The sequence below is a fragment of the Lissotriton vulgaris genome, chromosome 8, assembly GCF_964263255.1.
Source record: "Lissotriton vulgaris chromosome 8, aLisVul1.2, whole genome shotgun sequence".
NCBI classification, from domain to species: Eukaryota; Metazoa; Chordata; class Amphibia; order Caudata; family Salamandridae; genus Lissotriton; species Lissotriton vulgaris.
Window position 1 is genome coordinate 363,703,898 of NC_141696.1, and position 18,277 is coordinate 363,722,174.

At 45.3% G+C, this 18,277-nt stretch overlaps 1 long non-coding RNA gene across 1 annotated transcript in view; it reads left to right on the plus strand.

Annotated features, from left to right (window-relative positions):
* LOC147697049 (uncharacterized) overlaps nucleotides 1–18,277 on the plus strand; it is a 248,069-nt gene that overhangs the window by 30,453 nt on the left and 199,339 nt on the right. Inside the window, exon 2 of the long non-coding RNA XR_015299282.1 lies at nucleotides 14,993–15,116. This is a non-coding gene — a long non-coding RNA (uncharacterized LOC147697049). The remainder of the gene's footprint in view (nucleotides 1–14,992; nucleotides 15,117–18,277) is intronic.

An 18,277-nucleotide genomic window follows, 5' to 3' on the forward strand; every position in this document is an offset into this window, starting at 1 on the left:
AAGGTTTTATCTCCCCAGAGGAGGCTTTCTGGTGCATGCGGCCCTGGTGAGAGCGATACAGATGCATTGGAAGGAAGGATAGGTAGAGCCTAAAACGACAATGGCATGCCAATATGTGCTGATGGCAAGTGGCACATTTAAAGCTGTCACATGCTTATACTCCAGGATGCTGAATGAAGGATTACTTCCACTAGATGCTCTGCGCTTGAAATGGGAGGAAAGTATAGGGAAACCAATACCGGAACCCACATGGGGGCATATCCTACGTAGGGCCTGGAAGGGGACTAGAAATGCGCGATTCCAACTGGTACACTCCTTTATTTTGCATAGAGCATACTTTACCCCTGGTAAGATCATAGAATTTTACGAAGCCAGCAATGCGATGTGTCCCAGAAATGCTGCTGTGGGAGCTGATTTGGAGCATATGTTGTGGGGATGTCCGCAGATTTACTCTGTATACAAGAGACCCATATACCATGGGGTAAGCGAGCTATAATGACAGCTTTGGGTTTGTATTAATATCTGCCTCTGGACAATTAGATATGACTCGGAGTGTAGCCATTTTAGGTAGACGGGATTTGGTTGTTGTCGGACGGACTCTGGCAGATAAACATGGTCAGTGGGCCATAGCCGAATGTAGGAGTGAGGGGCATGAGATTACGCTCTGCACTATATATGGGTCTAATATTGACGATCCTGGGATTTTAGTTGATTGACTTAAATGTGGAATTAGCTACGTGGGAGCATCCATTGGTAATTTGTGGTGATATTAATATTAATTTAACTAATCAGGCTTTACAGGAGGGTCCCCTGAAATATCATGGACGAAAACCAAAAGTCTTCAAAGCATTATATAATTTAATTTGTGATCATGGTTTAGTCGATGTTTGGGGTAAATTAAAGGAACACAATATGGGTTTTACTTTTATTCTCATCCACATAACAAATTTGTCAGATTGGATTATTTTCTTGCACCTATTTCTTTGTTAAAGGATGCGTCTATTCTGTTATAACCTAGGATCTCATTGGATCATGCCCCTTTTGGGCTTGATTGAGCTTTAACTAGGAGTAGGCCCTCATACAGGTCCTTCTCATTTGACCGGAAACCCTGCTTAAATGAGGAATTTAAGGAACACATGAGTCACTGGATTAAGGTTTTTTTTAATAATAATTTGTCAATATCTGTTATTATTATTTGGGATGCTTTTAAGGCTGTTTTTGGGGGGGAAGTCCTTAGCTTTAGCTTGTACCAACAGAAGAAATTTAAGTTGGACCTAGCCTGTCACTATGAGGCTTTAACAAAGGCAGAATGTGCCTTAACTACAGGGATTGCTTTAGGTAGGAATGATATCTCTGAATTAGTGAATAATATGGCTAAATACCGGGCAAATGTTTTGGGGTTTTGGGACTTCGAGAATGCCAGAAGACATTTAGCTTACAAACAGCAGACCCAGGAATTTGGGGGGGCTGCTGGAAGACGGCTGGCTTTGTGACTTTGTATGAAGGAATCTGCGCGAACTATACAGGTATTGAAGGATTAGAGTGGTGTATTGCACTGTGACCCCCAGCAAATACTCTCTATCTTTCATCAGTTTTACACTACTCTTTATACTCAGCAGGGAGAATCGGCTGGTGGTCATAATGTATTTTTACAGGAGCAATTGCATTCCCCAATCTCTATGACTGAGCTATAAAGTGCAGTAAATAGTTTGGCCGTAGGGAAAGCGGCAGGACCGGACAGGAATCCTGCAGAGGTTTATACGTTGTTTTTTCACTTATTTAAGGATGAGATGTTGAAGGCTTTCTAGATGGCACAACTAGGGTAACTCCCTAAATCTTGTTAGGAAGCTACAATCGCCTTGTTTTGCATGAAGGGTAAACCACCGGAGTTGGTGGGATCCTAGCGCCCAATCTCCTTATTAAACTGTGATAATAATATCTACTCTAAAATGTTGGCTAACCGACTATCTAAAGTTATTACGTCTTTGGTTTCTTTAAATCAACACAGATTTATTTCACAACGTGGAACTGTTTCAACATATTAATAAAGTGGTTACACTATTCAATATCGCTAGTACAGAAAAGAGGGATTTAGCTTTGATTTTCCTTGACGCAGAGAAAGCGTTTGATCGCGTAGAATGGGATTATATGTGGCAGTTGATGGATCGAAGTGGCTTTGGTAATAATTTTATAGTTGCGTTGCATGCCTTGTATAATGACCCTACTGCTAAAATTTCTGCAAATGGAATTTTATCTGACGCGGTTTCTATAACTCGGGGCACCCAGCAAGGTTGCCCCTGTTCCCCCCTTTTATTTGCTCTTTATATTAACCCCTTTATAGAACAATTATCTCACAATATTCGTATTCCTCCATATATGTCCCATGATTATCATTTTTCCGTATTTGTTTATGCGGACGACATAGCTGTAACTACTGTGAACCCTTCTCTTGTGATTGAGGAGATTGAGCGCCTAGCTACAGAATTTGGATTAATTTCTGGGTATAAGCTCAATGTGTCCAAAACGCAAATGTTGTGATCTGATAGTATTGTTTGGAGAGATGAGCGGTAGTAAAAAAGAGGTGACATATTTGGGCATTCAAATTCGATCATCCATGTCTGAGTTGATGGATGTTAACTGGAATTTATTGATTCGGAAAGTTAAAGACTTTTTGGATAGATGGAGGCGCTTGCATTTCACCTTGATAGGGCGTTGTAATATTATTAAAATTAATATTTTACCTCGAGCTCTTTATCTTTTCCGCTCATTACCTTTGGAAGTCACAAATACTAGGTTACAACACCTTCAATCGATTTGTGGTAAATTAATTTGGAGCCCTGGTAGGCCTAGACGCGCAATGCGTATCATGACGCTACCGCTGGAGAGAGGGGGTTTAGCACTACCTGATTTTGCTTTATATTTTTTCACTTCTTTTTTGTTAAAGATGCAGGTTTTAATCACAGGGGAATGAGCTTTGAATAGCGCTACGGCACCCACAATTTTTGAAATGCTTATGGGCCCAATTGTTAGAGATGGGAGATCTATTGAATTCGATCACAGATCGCAATTTGACGTTCGATATGGCAGTTTGCGTGCTTCACTGGTTTCTCCACACCTCTAAGATGAAGATAACGAGCAAGTTCATAGATATGGGATTGGTGTTAGCCAAGAGGGAAATTATGATGCGCTGGAAGGCGAAAGACGGTCCTAGCGTTAAGAGGTGGAAAGCTGAACTGTTTAAGTGGGCTAGCAGTGAGGGGGCAGTCCGGCTGCGGCAGGCGCGTAGGCAGAACAATGAAAAGGCACTGGAGTCAGCAAGAGCGTGGGAGGAGTTAGTGCAGGAGCTGATTAACCAGGAGAATGCAGAGGGCGTGGAGTAAATGACCAGAGGAGGGATTGTCACCAAGTATGGAGGCTCTAATTGGATGTACCCAAGCACTTTCTTTGCTAGGAGGAACTGATTGTAGAACACACCGGTGAAGGGAGGGGGGAGGAAGGGGGCGGGTTAGTTGAATGGTTTAGGAGCACTATGTAACGCTGTGATTAACTGTCATATTGGATGAATCAGAACGGAACGTGATGCCCAGCTGACTGACAATGCAGCAACAGAACAAAACTTGATTCAGTGAAATGCGGCTGGTGCATGTAATTGGAATATCACTTAACACTAGAGCTAAAAGAGCCAATCAAAGGGTTATTGCTCTCACCGAAAGGGCGATGGTGCCGAAGAGGAAGCAGAAATCACGCAAGGAATCTTTGGTGGAGAGCCCAGGGAGGAGCGAGTTACCGGGGGGATCCAGGACATTGGAAGAAAGCCAGGAGAGCCAGGCTACCCCCAAGGAGAATAGTAAAGGGGCACCCAAGAGGAGGAAAAATAAAAAAAACACCAAAAAATCTCAGCAAGCCCAAATTGCTTCTACCGCAGTATCTAATACAAAAGGTGGCTCCTCAGCCTCTAAGTCTATCAAGGATGTTTTAGGGAAACATTATAAAAGTTTAGAGCAACCTGTAATGTATGTGGAAGTCGAGGAGCACCGGACTGAGAATGGCACGGAAGTATTCCCAGAGGAGGAAATTGTGGAATCCTTTTTGATAACCCATTCACTTCTGAGTCAAAACGAACAAATAGCAGCACTGCGACTCTCATCAACACCAAAACTATCCCCCATGCATGTAACGGAGCTGGAGAGTCTGGGAAATGATAGCATTAGACCTAGTTTGTTTGGGAGGGCTCACCCATCCGATTAACACAACATCTAGATGAGCTAAAAAACTTAAACCAGCAGGATACATCAATAACAGGAAGCCTAGCAGCCCCCGAGAGAACCATCCTCCAGGACTTGGACATTTCAGCATCACCCTCCTCCTCAATGATGTACTTATTATTGATGGCACAGAAAACCCTACAGGGGATAATAGAAGTAACAATGTTGAATAATGGGGTCTTAAAATCGCAAAAGCTGTTTTTAAAAAAGATCGAAGTGGAGCTGGTGCGAATTAAAGGGCAAATGCTGCATATGTTAAGACCGGTAAATGCCCCTCAACCCTCAGAACAAAATATAGCTAGAGAGCCAATAGAATCCCCAGTAGAATCCCCAGTCGAATCCCCAGTGAATGTATATACATCTAAACGCCCTATGCTGATAATAAGAAGAAGGGAATATGCAAGGGGCTTTATTAAAGGTAGGACAAGTAGGAAGAGGGTAACTAAAACGGCATCAAAAGGAAAAAAAGAGGGACAGGGAGGTAAGGGAAGAAGAGGATGAGATAAGTTTAAATGCCTCCTCCCTGACTTTTGAACCCACAGAACCTCCAATAGTTAAGGAAAAAAGAAATGCCCCAACTGCACAAATAAAAAGCCAAAGTAGGAAGGGCCTACCTGAGAAACTAACAAAAACCAAAATCACAAACCAGATAGTAAACTCATCCCAAGGAGGACAAGCCAGCATTTTTCAGCAGTTTAATAACCCAGGAGAAGCACCGCACCATCAAGGTAAAGCAGAAGTGGAAAGTAAAATGGGGCCCATCAGATGGGCAAATGGTAGACAGAATGGTAGACAGAGAAATCTAGAAGCCCCTAAGAAAGGACTAGAGGTTGGTACAAACAAATGGCTGTACCTTGAACTGGAGCAATCCGGTCAAAGGGGGAAAAAACTGAGGAAATTGAACCCATTAAATAGGGCCCAAATTGTGCGTGCTCTCTTTCTCCAAGTGCCCAAGTCTGAGGGGGATTGGCTCAAAAGATCTGAGGCAGGTGGGCTTCATGGAAAATACAAATGGTATGGAAATAACAAAAGTACTATTCGACTCTGATCTGGTAAAAACAGCTATTGGAAATGCAGAAAGCGAGATACTCCAAGAGGGAATAAGGTTAATCCCAGAAAGTGAACTAAAGGGAAACGCCCATACAGGAAGTAGCTTCCTAAAATGCCATGCAGGCCTTGGTAGAAGACAGGTGAGTCTACTGAGGGACAATGAAGAAGAAGGTAGTATCCTAAATATAGTGGTGAACAATTCAGTAACTGATGACTCCTGGGGTAATTGGAGCTAAAGAAGTAATCAGGGAGGCCCATCTAAGAAGTATATGAAGGTAACGGATGAAGATGGTGGTGTAAGTGAGGTGGAATAGGAAGAGGGGTGCCTCATAGCCTAAGTCTCTTGTCATCTATACTACTATTATAAAGAGAGAACTTGCACCTTTGAGCCAGGTAAACTCGAAAACTACACCACCAATCTGAACACCCAAGACATCTTAGAAAACCTCAGGGCAAGCAGAAGGACATAGGCTACATAAAAAAAAACGTTGTTTAAAATATTTACAAATAAAAATAAAGTAGTCCCTTGCAAGTAGCGCCAGCCGCGACATATGCGTGAGGGGAGTAGCGTCGTTCACGAACAACAGGAAGAGCGAGGACATGAGCGCCGGGAGGAGCGTCTGCGTCAGGGGAGGAGCGGAGTTCACCAGCAACAGCAATACGGGAGAACATGAGCGCCGGAGCGGTGAGAAGCGGAGGAGCAGTGGCAGCGCGGGGAGGAGCAGCGGATGAGGTAAGTCGGGACCTGGGGGGGGGTTACAAAGCCAGGGCGGGAGGCGGGCGGGAGACTCAAGGCGCGAGGCGGGAGGCGCTATGCGCTATGCCCAATGTCGGGGCGGGGGCGGGCGGCGGGCTCAAGGCACAAGGCTCAAGGCCGGAGGCGGGAGGCGGTATAGCCAATGTCGGGCGGAAGGCGGGAGGCGGGAGGGATGCGAATTGGGCAATGTCGGGGGGGGGGTGCACAGAGGCTTAAAATGCTGCCCCCAGCCCCTTTCTGCCCCAGGCAACGCTGGGGCGGGCTGCTAGTGGAATATAAATGGCTTGGGGAACGAAATAAAACAAGAGCATATAATACTAATATATATAAATAAATATAAATAATAATAATAAATATAAATAATGCGGAAATAGCTTGTTTGCAAGAGACCTGGGGCATATTATCAAGGGGGTTTATCTCCGCTTTTTTGGCTTTAAAAGCCAAGAAAGCGGAGATAAAATTATCTCCCTATTACCTAGCTGCCGCTAACACCAGTTAGCAACAGCTAGTAGGAGATAGCGACCATCTTGGGCCCCACTTTGCATGTCAGTGATATTTATCACTAATGAGATGCAAAGTGGGCGTGCCAAGATGTTAGCGACTGAAAACAGTCGCTAACATCGCTATCTCCTATTACCAACTTTTGGAGATATTCGCGCTAAGCGGGAATATCTCCAAAAGCTAACACCTGCCCTGAGCAGTTCTTAGCCATGGTATCCAATGGGCGGTGGAGAACATGGCTAAGAGCATTAGCTCGCTAATGCATGAATATCGCTGACTTTTCAGCGATATTCATGCTTTGCGGCGATTTTTACCGCATTTGTGTTAAACCTTGGTAATACCAAGGTTTATTAGCGGTACAAATCGCCGCAGCGCTGCGGTAAATTTTTGTCTCTAACCAAGCAATAGCGATAATTATCGCTATTGCTTGGTAATATGCCCCTAGTTATGCGAAGATATCCCTACTTTCGAAGGTTACTTACAACTAAACCGACCAGCTAAGAAAACAAGCATTTACAATGCAATGGTTTTGGCATTATTAAAGGCAGAGCTATTGTCATTGCTCATGACATTTTTTTTTTAAATCTTAAATAAATGGCATTGTCATTTACATTGCCAATAGCTTAATCGTTAAATAAATGTCATTGTCATTTACAATGCCAATAGGTTAATCGCTCGCAAATGCATGACCTATTGCATTTACACCCACACAAAGCCACACACACAAAGCCACCCACACACACATACAGAGCCACCCACACAGAGCCCCCCCCACACACACACAAACAGATCCCCCCACACACACAGAGCCCCACACACACACACACACCCACCCAGAGCCCCCCCCCCACACACACACAGCCCCACACACACACACACACACACAGAGCCCCCCCACACACACAGAGCCCCCACACACACAGAACCCCACACTCACACACATACACAGCCCCACACACACACAGACCCCCACACACACAGCCCCACACACACAAAGCCCCCCCACACTCACAAACAGACCCCCACACACAGCCCCACCCACACACAGAGCCCCACACACACACAGAGCCCCACACACACACAGCGCCCCACACACACACAGCGCCCCACACACACACACACAGCCCCACACACACACAGAGGCCCACTCACACACAGAGCCCCACACACACAGAGCCCCCCACTCACAAAAAGAGCCCCCCACACACACACAGAGCCCCCACACACACAGAGCCCCCCACACACACACAGAGCCCACCCCCACACACACAGAGCCCCCCACACACACACGCCCACACACACACCCAGAGCCACACACACACACCCAGAGCCACACACACACACCCAGAGCCACACACACACACACACACAGAGCGCCACACACACACCCAGAGCCACACACACACACCCAGAGCCACACACACACCCAGAGCCACACACACACCCAGAGCCACATATACATACACACCCAGAGCCACATACACATACACACCCAGAGCCACATACACACACAGGAGAGCAAGTACAGCGAGGGGGCAGGGGAGCAAGCACGGCCAGGGGGCAGGGGAGCATTTGTTTTCTATGTGGCGAAATCCCCTGATTGATTGATTGGCGACCCGTGACGTGCAAAAATATGTGTGAAGAATAAAAGGTTTAAGTCAAAACAAAATTTGCAAGTGGGCAAGGACACATGAAGAGAAGACCTGTGAGCTGGGCTGCAGGAACGACCCCTGGCCGGAAGGCGCTGTCCTGCCCCCTTCTTTAACGCAAACATAACCTCCCTAATAGAAGGAGCTGTTGCAGGGGAGTATCTCAAGCGTAAAGGTAGGAAACTCTTACCCGCCTCCTCCCACCCACCCTCTTCCGACACGAGCACCTTGAGATGAAGCAATATCCTGAATGGAAGTAATATTACGCTAACATCAAACCAGCTCGAAAACATGTTGCACCCAAAGACCTACAGTCTGCGGCGTTACTTAGTTCGTCTCCCAGTGAAATCGTTCAAAGTGCTTATCTAATGAATTCAGGAGAGGGAAATGCACGAGTTGTGGCAACAACACGGAAAGATAGTCAGGGATGCTCCCTCAAAAGAGGGCTGTAGTTTTTAACTTCACAGGTTGAAAAGTTTGACCGAGAGACACGTCGTGACCTGCCCCTCCTGCACGGCTGCCCTTTGCTGTGGGACACGCAGGAAAATGCAGTAAAAACAATTCCTCTCTGAGCACCAACGCATCTACACTCCGGCGGCAGAACTTTTGGGAAGCCTTTTCCAGTGATCAACGCTTGCCAACCCGCCCTTTTCCTCCGGTTCCAGTGATACGAATCTGGGGGCTGGCGGTGAAGTGCAGCAAAACGAGGCTCACAGGAGCAGTTCCTCCCTTCTAGGATGGGTTGGCGGGCGAGGGGTGCAATATCAAAGAAACAAATAATGCGCGGACACTCAACTCCACTTTGTTTATCGTTTCCCTTATAAAGTGCAGTGTCGCCACCCGCCCTCCCCAGGTCCCCGTCCCCCAAACTTACAGCCATATTGGGGGCGGTAGACGCCCCCAAGCCCGTCCACTTTATCCGAGGTGGACATGGTGCTTGTTTGGGTCGGGTGGATGGGCTCTCCTGGGCTCCGGTTCCGAGGCGCGGCAGAGCTGCAGCGGTGACCTGGCAGGCAGTGGCTTGGGAGGAAGGTACAGAGAGTGTTCCTGGTCGGTGCCTCTCGGCAGGGTGTGTCTCCCCGCCCTGCAATTATGATTAATCCTTTGATGAAATGCTCAGCTCTAACACTGCCTTGCAACACGGAGCGCTGTATGAGAGGCACGGGGCTCGCCCGTGTAGGGTGGGATGGGGCTGTGCTGCAAGGGCACGAAGCTTCTCTGTCGTGTCAGTGCCTGGACACGAGTTGGGGCATGTGTATAACACGCCCAATAAAGCTAGTTTATACTCGAATGGGAAGTGTGTGTACTAGCGTTACAGGGAGCAGACTCCTTCCCTGGCAGGGTTTGGCTCCCTGAAAGTAACTCAAGGCAAGTGGAGCGACACTCATTATGGGGGGAGGGGGTACAAGTCTGTGGCCGGCATGTGTGTAACACATCAGGGGTGCCTTAATGCTTCACAAACATGAGTGTGCAATACTGTATACCAGAGTATCACGGCTGCATTCACAACTCTCAGCAGGCGGAGACTGCTCATTTTGCTAGTTCCCAAGTGTACCGATGTCGTGTGGCACACCCACCCACTCAGTCCTAACGGGATGAAGACGGTAGAGGGAGCTGACACTTACTCCTCCAACATGTGTGTGTAGCACAATCACACACAACGCTCTCAACTTGCACACTCCTCTCTCAAATGAAAACCCAACCTCGCCAGGTAAACCAGAACCAGAAGTTAAACCTTCAAAGTTAAATTGCCCTCAAAATCTGAACGCTGCATGTCTTTTAACAAGGGATAATTACCTGATGTCCTCGGCAGACGCTGTTCTCCTGGTTTTACCGAGCAGCAAAATGGCGGCCGCAAAGCTCCGAAAATTTCGGAATCGGGGCGTGTTTTTGCCGTTCTGAGTGACGGATGTCGTCACAGGTACAAAGAACGCAAAAAACACGCCCCCGAATCCGAAAGAGACGGGCTTGAACGGAGTGACGCACCTGTCCTCCAATGGCTGGCCTCCGTTTAGGAAGCCAGCCAATGGAAGAGAGAGGCGGGTTCAAGCCCCCATACCTAAAAACATTAAATCTCCCACTGGAGACTGCGCAAGCCCAGCCTTCGGTCCTCGACCTAAAAAGGTTTGGACGTCCGTCGGGGGGGGGGGATTATGACTCTCATATCGACAAAAGTAATAAGAAATGCAACCTTGCTAAAAGTGAAATGTAAATGGTTATTGGCATGTAGATTAACTCTCCTGACCGAGGACAAGAAATATGAAAATGTAATTGTTTTAAAGGTATACATGCAGTGGGACAATGTGACAGAGTATGGCACTGAGATGGGGCACTTCAAAGAGGATGTAGACTCTTTATGCGAAAAGCATGTTTTAGATGTGTTTCTCATTTTGAGGGATTTTAACCATAAGTTGAACTCAAAAAAGGTCGACCATTTGCACAGGGAACTGTTGGAAGCCTATGGAATAAACCATGCCAGATTTCCAGCTTGCGAATCTTCTAAACATGACATAGAATTGGTTAACTATCTTGGGTCGAAAGGCTTCTTGTGCCTGAACGGCAGATTTAAAACAGATTGCCCCGAAAAGAAGACATTTAAAATAGGCTCACAAAATTGCCCAATTGATTATGTATTTTTGCCAGCTTGGAACTTCCCACTAGTAGGGGGATTTAAGATACCCCAAAGTGAAGGCAGAGATCACAATCCGTTGCAATTTAATATATACGTGGGAAGGAGGGAATTTAGAGAGAAAGTGATCCCACAGGAAGTTGACTATCCCAAGCGGGCGATAACAAGATTGACGGAAGAGTATTTAGAAAAACCTAAGTCCTTTCAGCATAAGGTTGAACTGGGGGATTCGGGGAGTAAAAATCTGGAATGGTACGAGGAGAAGATAGATCAAGTAGTTCAGTGTCTCCGGATACAAATAAAAAAAAGGAAAAAGAAAAGGTGCCAAAACCCCGGCCAGCCATCTGAGATGGTTCTCTGTCTTCTGCCAAATTAAAAAAAGGGAGATAAGGTCAGTCTCAAGAAGCTTAAAGAAAATTTTTAACCGAGTCAGTCAAGGTTACCTTAATAAGCTGAAAAATGAGCTAAAAAAGATGGCTACTGACGCAAAAAGGTCATATAAAGAGAAATGCCGGGCACAGTTGCTAGAATCAATCGAAGCAAATAATCTAAGACAATTTTGGAAGCTGGTAAAAGCAGCATCCGTTCCCTCAGCAGGGGCAATGAAATGTGTCGCTAGCGAGGCAGCATGGGAGAAGTACCTGAAGGAACTGTACGGACCTCGAGAAGTCACTGGAGCCGTAGAGCCCAGATTTGGCAGGCAGTAACGGAAAAATTTGAATCCGATTTTACTGAACAGAATGTAGAAAGCACAATAAGGAATCTGAAACTTACCCGAACAGCAGGGCCAGACAACCTCTCAGCAATAATACTTAAGTCACAGATAAAGTGGTGGACGAGATTCCTTTCCCAACTATATCAAATAGTATTAGCAGAAGGTAGAATGCCGAAGAATTGGAAGGGCGCAGTTGTCAGACCAATCCATAAAAAGGGTAGCATGGACGCGCCTCAAAACTATAGGTTGATCAATCTTCTAGATATAGGAGAAAATGTATTCTCAAAGATTGTGCTGAATAGGCTAAATGATTGGGTCGAGGAGTTCTCAATAGTACCTGCTGAACAGGGGGGCTTCAGAGAAGGGCACTCCAGGATAGATCACTGCATTGCCCTAAGGGCAATAGCGCGAAAGTCGACGGAACAAAATGGTAAAATTTGCTGTTGTTTCGTTGACTTTCGAGCAGCGTTTGATTCAGTAGATTGGAACTGCCTCCGGGAAACCTTAATAAATAAAAACATACCGAAAGACCTGCTGGCTATAATAAAAGAACAAAAAATCAAGGGGGGAGGTAGGGGCCGATTCACAGAACTAACGTAAGACAAAATCCTAAACTTACTACTTTTGGTATTCACAGAAGTTAGGATTTAGTCTTAAGTTTGTCTTAAGACAGACTTAAGACAGACTTAAGTAAGGATTTTGTCTTAAGTCTGTCTTAAGTCTGTCTTAAGACAAACTTAAGACAAAATCCTAACTTCTGTGAATACCAAAAGTAGTAAGTTTAGGATTTTGTCTTAAGTTAGTTCTGTGAATCGGGCCCGTAGAGTGCTGATCCGTTCAGTCTCCTTAGTTTAACTGTAAATCATGGGGGAAGGATCACTTGTCCTGCATAACCAGGGTATGCAGGTTGGTACGTGGTGTCTCACAATTTAAAAGACCCTCATACACATGTATCTTAGATGGTCGTAGCGGTATATGTTGTCTCACCGCTTTCATACACGTGTGTGCATAATCCTTGGGTCAGTGTTTATGCAACCTCCGCCTGGAGGATTTACCCTTGGTTAAAAACAGTAGTTATCGTGGATAGAAGTGCTCGGGAAGTGAATTAAAATACCCGGACAGCCGGAAGTAGAACTTTATTGGGTCTGGATTCGGGTAGCCCAAATGAGGGTGGGTAATTGGATATTGTGCCGCTTTGGAATAATAAGGAATTCAAGCGCACTGTATGGTGTGTTTAAAAACGGTCGACATGTTTCAGCCTAGTTGCCTATATAGGTCGGTGGGCTTTCTTCAGGACCAGTGCAAAACAATAGGGAAAGTGAAAAATAAGTTGGATATATACATATCCGGGTGAGGAGAGGCAGAGATAGCACAAGCTACGCAGGAGAAGTCACGCCACAGATAGGCACCTTCTCCCATGCCCCCTACCCGAAGAAGTGCGCATACGCATTTCACCAGGTACAATGAGACCAAGGACTGACTGAAATCAGGTCATTCTTTTCAACTTATTTTTCACTTTCCCTATCCACGATCACTACTGTTTTTAACCAAGGGTAAATCCTCCAGGCAGAGGTTGCATAAACACTGACCCAAGGATTATGCACACACGTGTATGAAAGCGGGGAGATAACATATACCGCTACGACCATCTAAGATACATGTGTATGAGGGTCTTTTAAATTGTGAGACACCACGTACCAACCTGCATACCCTGGTTATGCAGGACAAGTGATCCTTCCCCCTTGATTTACTGTATAATAAAAGAACTACACCGAGGTAATTGGGTACAAGTAATTAAGGATACTGAGGGGTCGTTGATGCCAAAAATACCCATCGAAAATGACCTGAGACAGGGCTGCGTCTTGGCCCCCCAGTTATTCTCTATATTTCTATCTGATTTACCCGCTTGCCTAGAAGTTGAAGGTAGTGCAAGTCCAAGAATGGATGGCAAAAGGGTGCCCTGTCTACTTTACGCGGACGACCTAGTAATATTAGACCAGACTGAATTGGGTCTCCAACGAAAGTTGAAATCTTTTAATCCATACTGTGCAAGGACATTTTTAACAGTCAACTTGGTCAAGACGAAAATCTTATGTTTCAGAAAATAAGTAATTAGGTTTAATTGGTTTTTAGTAGATCTTAAATTGGAATCTGTGAATGAATATCGGTACCTAGGGATGTGGTTCGATAAGTCCCTAAAGTGGTATGCGCATCTTGAAGCTCAAAAAGCAAAAGCCCTCATATCGATTTCTGGACTGAAAATCTTTAATCATGACTATGGGGATATGTCTCACCGACCATTGCTAAAGGCATTCAGTGCTATGATACCACCACAAGTAGTCGATGGTGCAGAAGTCCTTTATATGAGCGGTAAGGGTGTCTTGGACCTGGAGGAAGGGAAATGCCTGAAAACTCTGTTGTCTCTACCACGTTCATCAATGGTTCAAGCAATAATAACTGAATTAGGGATAACAGCTTGGGGGGTCCAATCCCAAATAGCAGTGATTAGATTCTGGAAACGTCTGGAAAACGATAAAGGTAAAAAAATAGCACAATGGTGTAGAAAAGAGATACAACTTAGTAATCTAAAATGGGCAAATGCAAGTAGGAAGAAAATAGTGCAGGCCTGTGAGTGTATAAAGGTGGCTATCTGCCAAGAATCCCTACGTGTAGAATGCTCTAAAAGTGATTTGAAGTTGCATGGGCAAGAAGTGTCTAGAAGAACTGACATGGAATATCTGGCTAAGAAAAAATCAGTACAGTATATGATGAATACTTGGTCTTACCGAATCACTGGTATAGACAGGAGATATTAAGAATACGTATTGGAATTAACCCGTGGTTGGTAAACGAAGAATTGAAATCAAGAATGTTGGACCACAAAGGGTGTTGCAAATGTAAACTGGATACAAAAGGTGACTTATTGCACATCCTGTTAGACTGCATAACTATCCTAGAACAGCGCAAACTATGTCTTCGCCCAATATTTTTAAAATATGATATAAGATCACGGGCCCAAGCAATCAATTTTCTTACAGAAATGGCCACTATTGAAATTGCAATCGCGTTAGGAAATTATATAAAGATAGTACAAAGGGTCTTAAAAAATACATGACTAACATTTTTTAGAAATGTTATAAACCAATGAATTATATAGCTGTGTAAGAGAAACTCTTGATCTGAATTTTTTATAACTCTTAAACGATAGGGTCGCACAATGAAGTGCTGCTCTCAATGGTACCTCCTATTAAATTATTTATTTATTCTGTGAATTGTGTATAAATAGTGTCGTGGAAGATTTTAACTTGTAATTATATCACTGCATTGTGGTTGAATATTTTAATCTGTAATTATTTCTTTGCATTGTTTAAAGACTATGATCTAAATAAACATCATTTTGACTGACTGAATTCATTCTATTTGCAGTAACAGCAAGCAAGAAATAGTAGAAACCTAGATTGATGACATGAACCTCGCCAGCTTCGAACACCAGCTATCAGCAAATTATATTTCACATAGATTCCCCCTGGACACCAACTTGACCCTCAAGGTACACCCAGTCAAAAAAATACTGCCTGGCACTAGCTTTCTGTTCTAAAGAAAGCAAAATATTTTTTTCTTCTAGAAATTTACTTCAGAACTGCTGTTCAAACATTTATACTCTTGCATTGTGAATGGTGCTAAAGCCCTGCTACATGGACTCCCTGACTGCCTTCCCCTAGGGCATTCCACATGTCAAAGCATCTCTCATCCGGGACCAAAAGAAATATGATCACCACCATCCTGATGACATTCCATTTGCTCCACCTGCCGGCCCACATCATCTGCATCATTTACAAAGCCATCATGACCAGCACCCCTGATTATATTGTAAACTTACCATCCCTGGTGGCTTTTAGCACATCCTGTCCATGCCACCATCTCACTGGAGACTAAGAAGTGTAAACAGAAAATAGCAAGGCTGCATGCCGTGTCCATCTAAACATAAACACACACATCTATTAAACATGATTAGTAAGAGGAAGAAAACATGGCAGCAGCAGTAAGCAGTTACATTAAGGCAATGGTTTGCATTACCAGAAGTGTCTCAGGTGTGAGAGCTACCTCTTAGCTGACAGTTTCTTCACAACTTGCGTTACACATCATAGAATAACGGGATGGAGGGTTGCCCTAGAGGTGCGTACTTGTATCCTTGGATTGATTCCCCGAGACCCTAAACGCAAAACCAGCAGGATGTTACTGGTATTGGGGCTGGTGACTGCTAGGCGGCGAATAGCAATCCACTGGCTGGCACAACATGGGCCTGTTAAAAGGGGTTCAAAGACAACCAGTAACCAAAGACCCCTTTATGTTGCCCGGCGGTGTCGCCTCTATGACCCACCAATATTAATCAATGAAGAAGCAGGCGCTGGAGACTGGAAGGCAGGAAACGAGGATTTTATTCTCTCCGGAGGAGAACACATCAATTCAGACAGCAAGTATCGTCACGAGGTGCTCTACCCACATCTCCGAGGCCTGGCCTCTTATACTAGGGTTTATGACCTTTATTACACGTAACACATTCTCGCAACACTTTGATATTTGAAAGAACATCCTCGGAATCTCCCCTTCAGGCCCGTTCCCACATACATTTACAGTTGAATTCCCCACCCCGGTCACAACAGGTGATGATTGTCGCGCAGCAGGGCATTCCGCCGATTCACGGAATGCGTAGAGTTGATCGGATCTCATAGGGTGGGGGCTTTGATCAGCTCGAGGGTCTTTTGATGGGGAGGGGAAGCTTCCTACTGTACGGGGTAATAAACAGTATCCGCAGGGCCAGGTGGCGGCCTGGGAACAAGGAAGACAAACGGGGACACAGGAAAAGGGGGTTCGCATCAAAAAGGATCTGAGACCATGAAAGGAATGAGGGGAGGTGTCGCGCTGGGAACAGGATGGGATTCTGTGGTGAAGCTGCGCTGAAGAGGGGTTTATGACCCAAGGCATGAGAGAGCGGGGGTTGTCAGCGTGCGGGGGATGTTTGCGAGGTTAGGAGAGAGAGAGAGAGACGCGCTGGCTATCAGCGAGGGGCAGGGAGGCCATGGTGCTCAAAATGGCTGCCGCTTACGCGCACGAATGGGCTCGAAAGGGGGCAAGATGGCGCCGATAATGTTCACCAAACTGTATTAATTTTCCACAGTCCTCCCTTTAACATTTCCAAGACATCTTGCTGGCCTGTTTCCTATCTATACCTATTGCAGTGGTCATAAGTAAGAGAGAGAGGACTTAGGCAAAAGAACTGTACAAAAACATCACATTATAAACATCACATTGAAAAATCTCATCATCTAGTAGGCGGGTTCATCGTTAAGTTGGTTGCAGAAAAAGTCATCGTAATGCAATATCAGACTAGAATTATGTAGCGAGGGCGTTGGGTACAGATCATAGATACTTATAGTCATTTGGAATAAGAACTGGTAAGTTATCATATAAGTAAGTCCTTTTTGTACTCGGTGGGAGCATAGTCAGTCCAATGGTGGTTGGGAGAGGAATGAGATATAGTAAAAATAAAAATCAGAGTTCTCAGTGTCTTTGTCGTCTTCTGTTGGCACTGTTAAGCACCTGGATTACAATTCGTTCTGTCAACAGGAATGTTCATGTGGATTGAGTCGTTGGAGGTCTGCGGGCAGGGGTACATTTTGTTTGGTTTCGCCAGACCTCATAGGAGAAATGCGTTACGGTTTTGGAGCAGGTGCATTTTCTTCCGTAACCCAGAGCATAGTTATTAGGAGGCAGAAAAAGGATTGTGATGAAAAGTGCAATTGTCTTTGAGTTGTGGGGCCTGTTTGTTTCTTGAGTCTCTGTGGTGGGTATTTCCTGTTGTTTCCATCATCATCGAGGTGTTCAGCAGCGGGTAGAACCACATACTTCGTTCATTTTCTCTTTAGGGGCGACCCTTGGTGGAGTTCTAGGTCACCGTTCTGAGATTAACATAGTTCGTGGTCTACTTAGTCGGAGCTCCCTCCCTTTTGACGCAGGGAGTACCCTTCTCTGGGTAGCTCAGTAGGATTTGGAGGAACTTGGAAGTTCAGGTGGAAAGGTGTGTGTGTGAACAGTCCTTATGGTAGGTCGGAGGAGGAGGGGATGGAGCAGGGCCAAGTCGGGAACAGATCAGGGGGACGGAGAATTTGAGACAGACGGGTCCATAACCAGGTTCAGAGAGCGGGGACTTTTTGGCACACGTCGATCATAGAGCAGGGGCTTCAGGTCAGCCCTTTCCTTAGCTTTGTCTGAAACAGTGCCTCATCCTGCGACTCCTTACTGCTGTGGTCTCGCCTTGGCCTCCGTCGCTGAGGTTCCACGATCCGTAGTCAGGCCGCGTGCTCCCACATCCGGTCTCTTTCTCCTCCGACAGTGGTACCCTTAAATGAGTTCGAAAAGACAGTCTTTAGAGATTTTGCAGAAGAAGGTAATTACATAAACCTATTTTTCTCCCAACACCAAGCAACTGGGGTAAACATCCGCTACATTGAGATTTGCAGCCAACGTATAAACAATTGATGATGGGTTTGTTGGATTTCCTACAACTTCCCTTTGTGGCTAATTCTTTGGCGTTTTGTTGGTATTTACATTCATTTGTCGTGGTACGAGGTCTGGTACCCATTCATTGCATTCGTCTATTACAGTAGATGTCAGTTCTTCTGGTAGAGACCCATTTCCCTAGTACGAGTC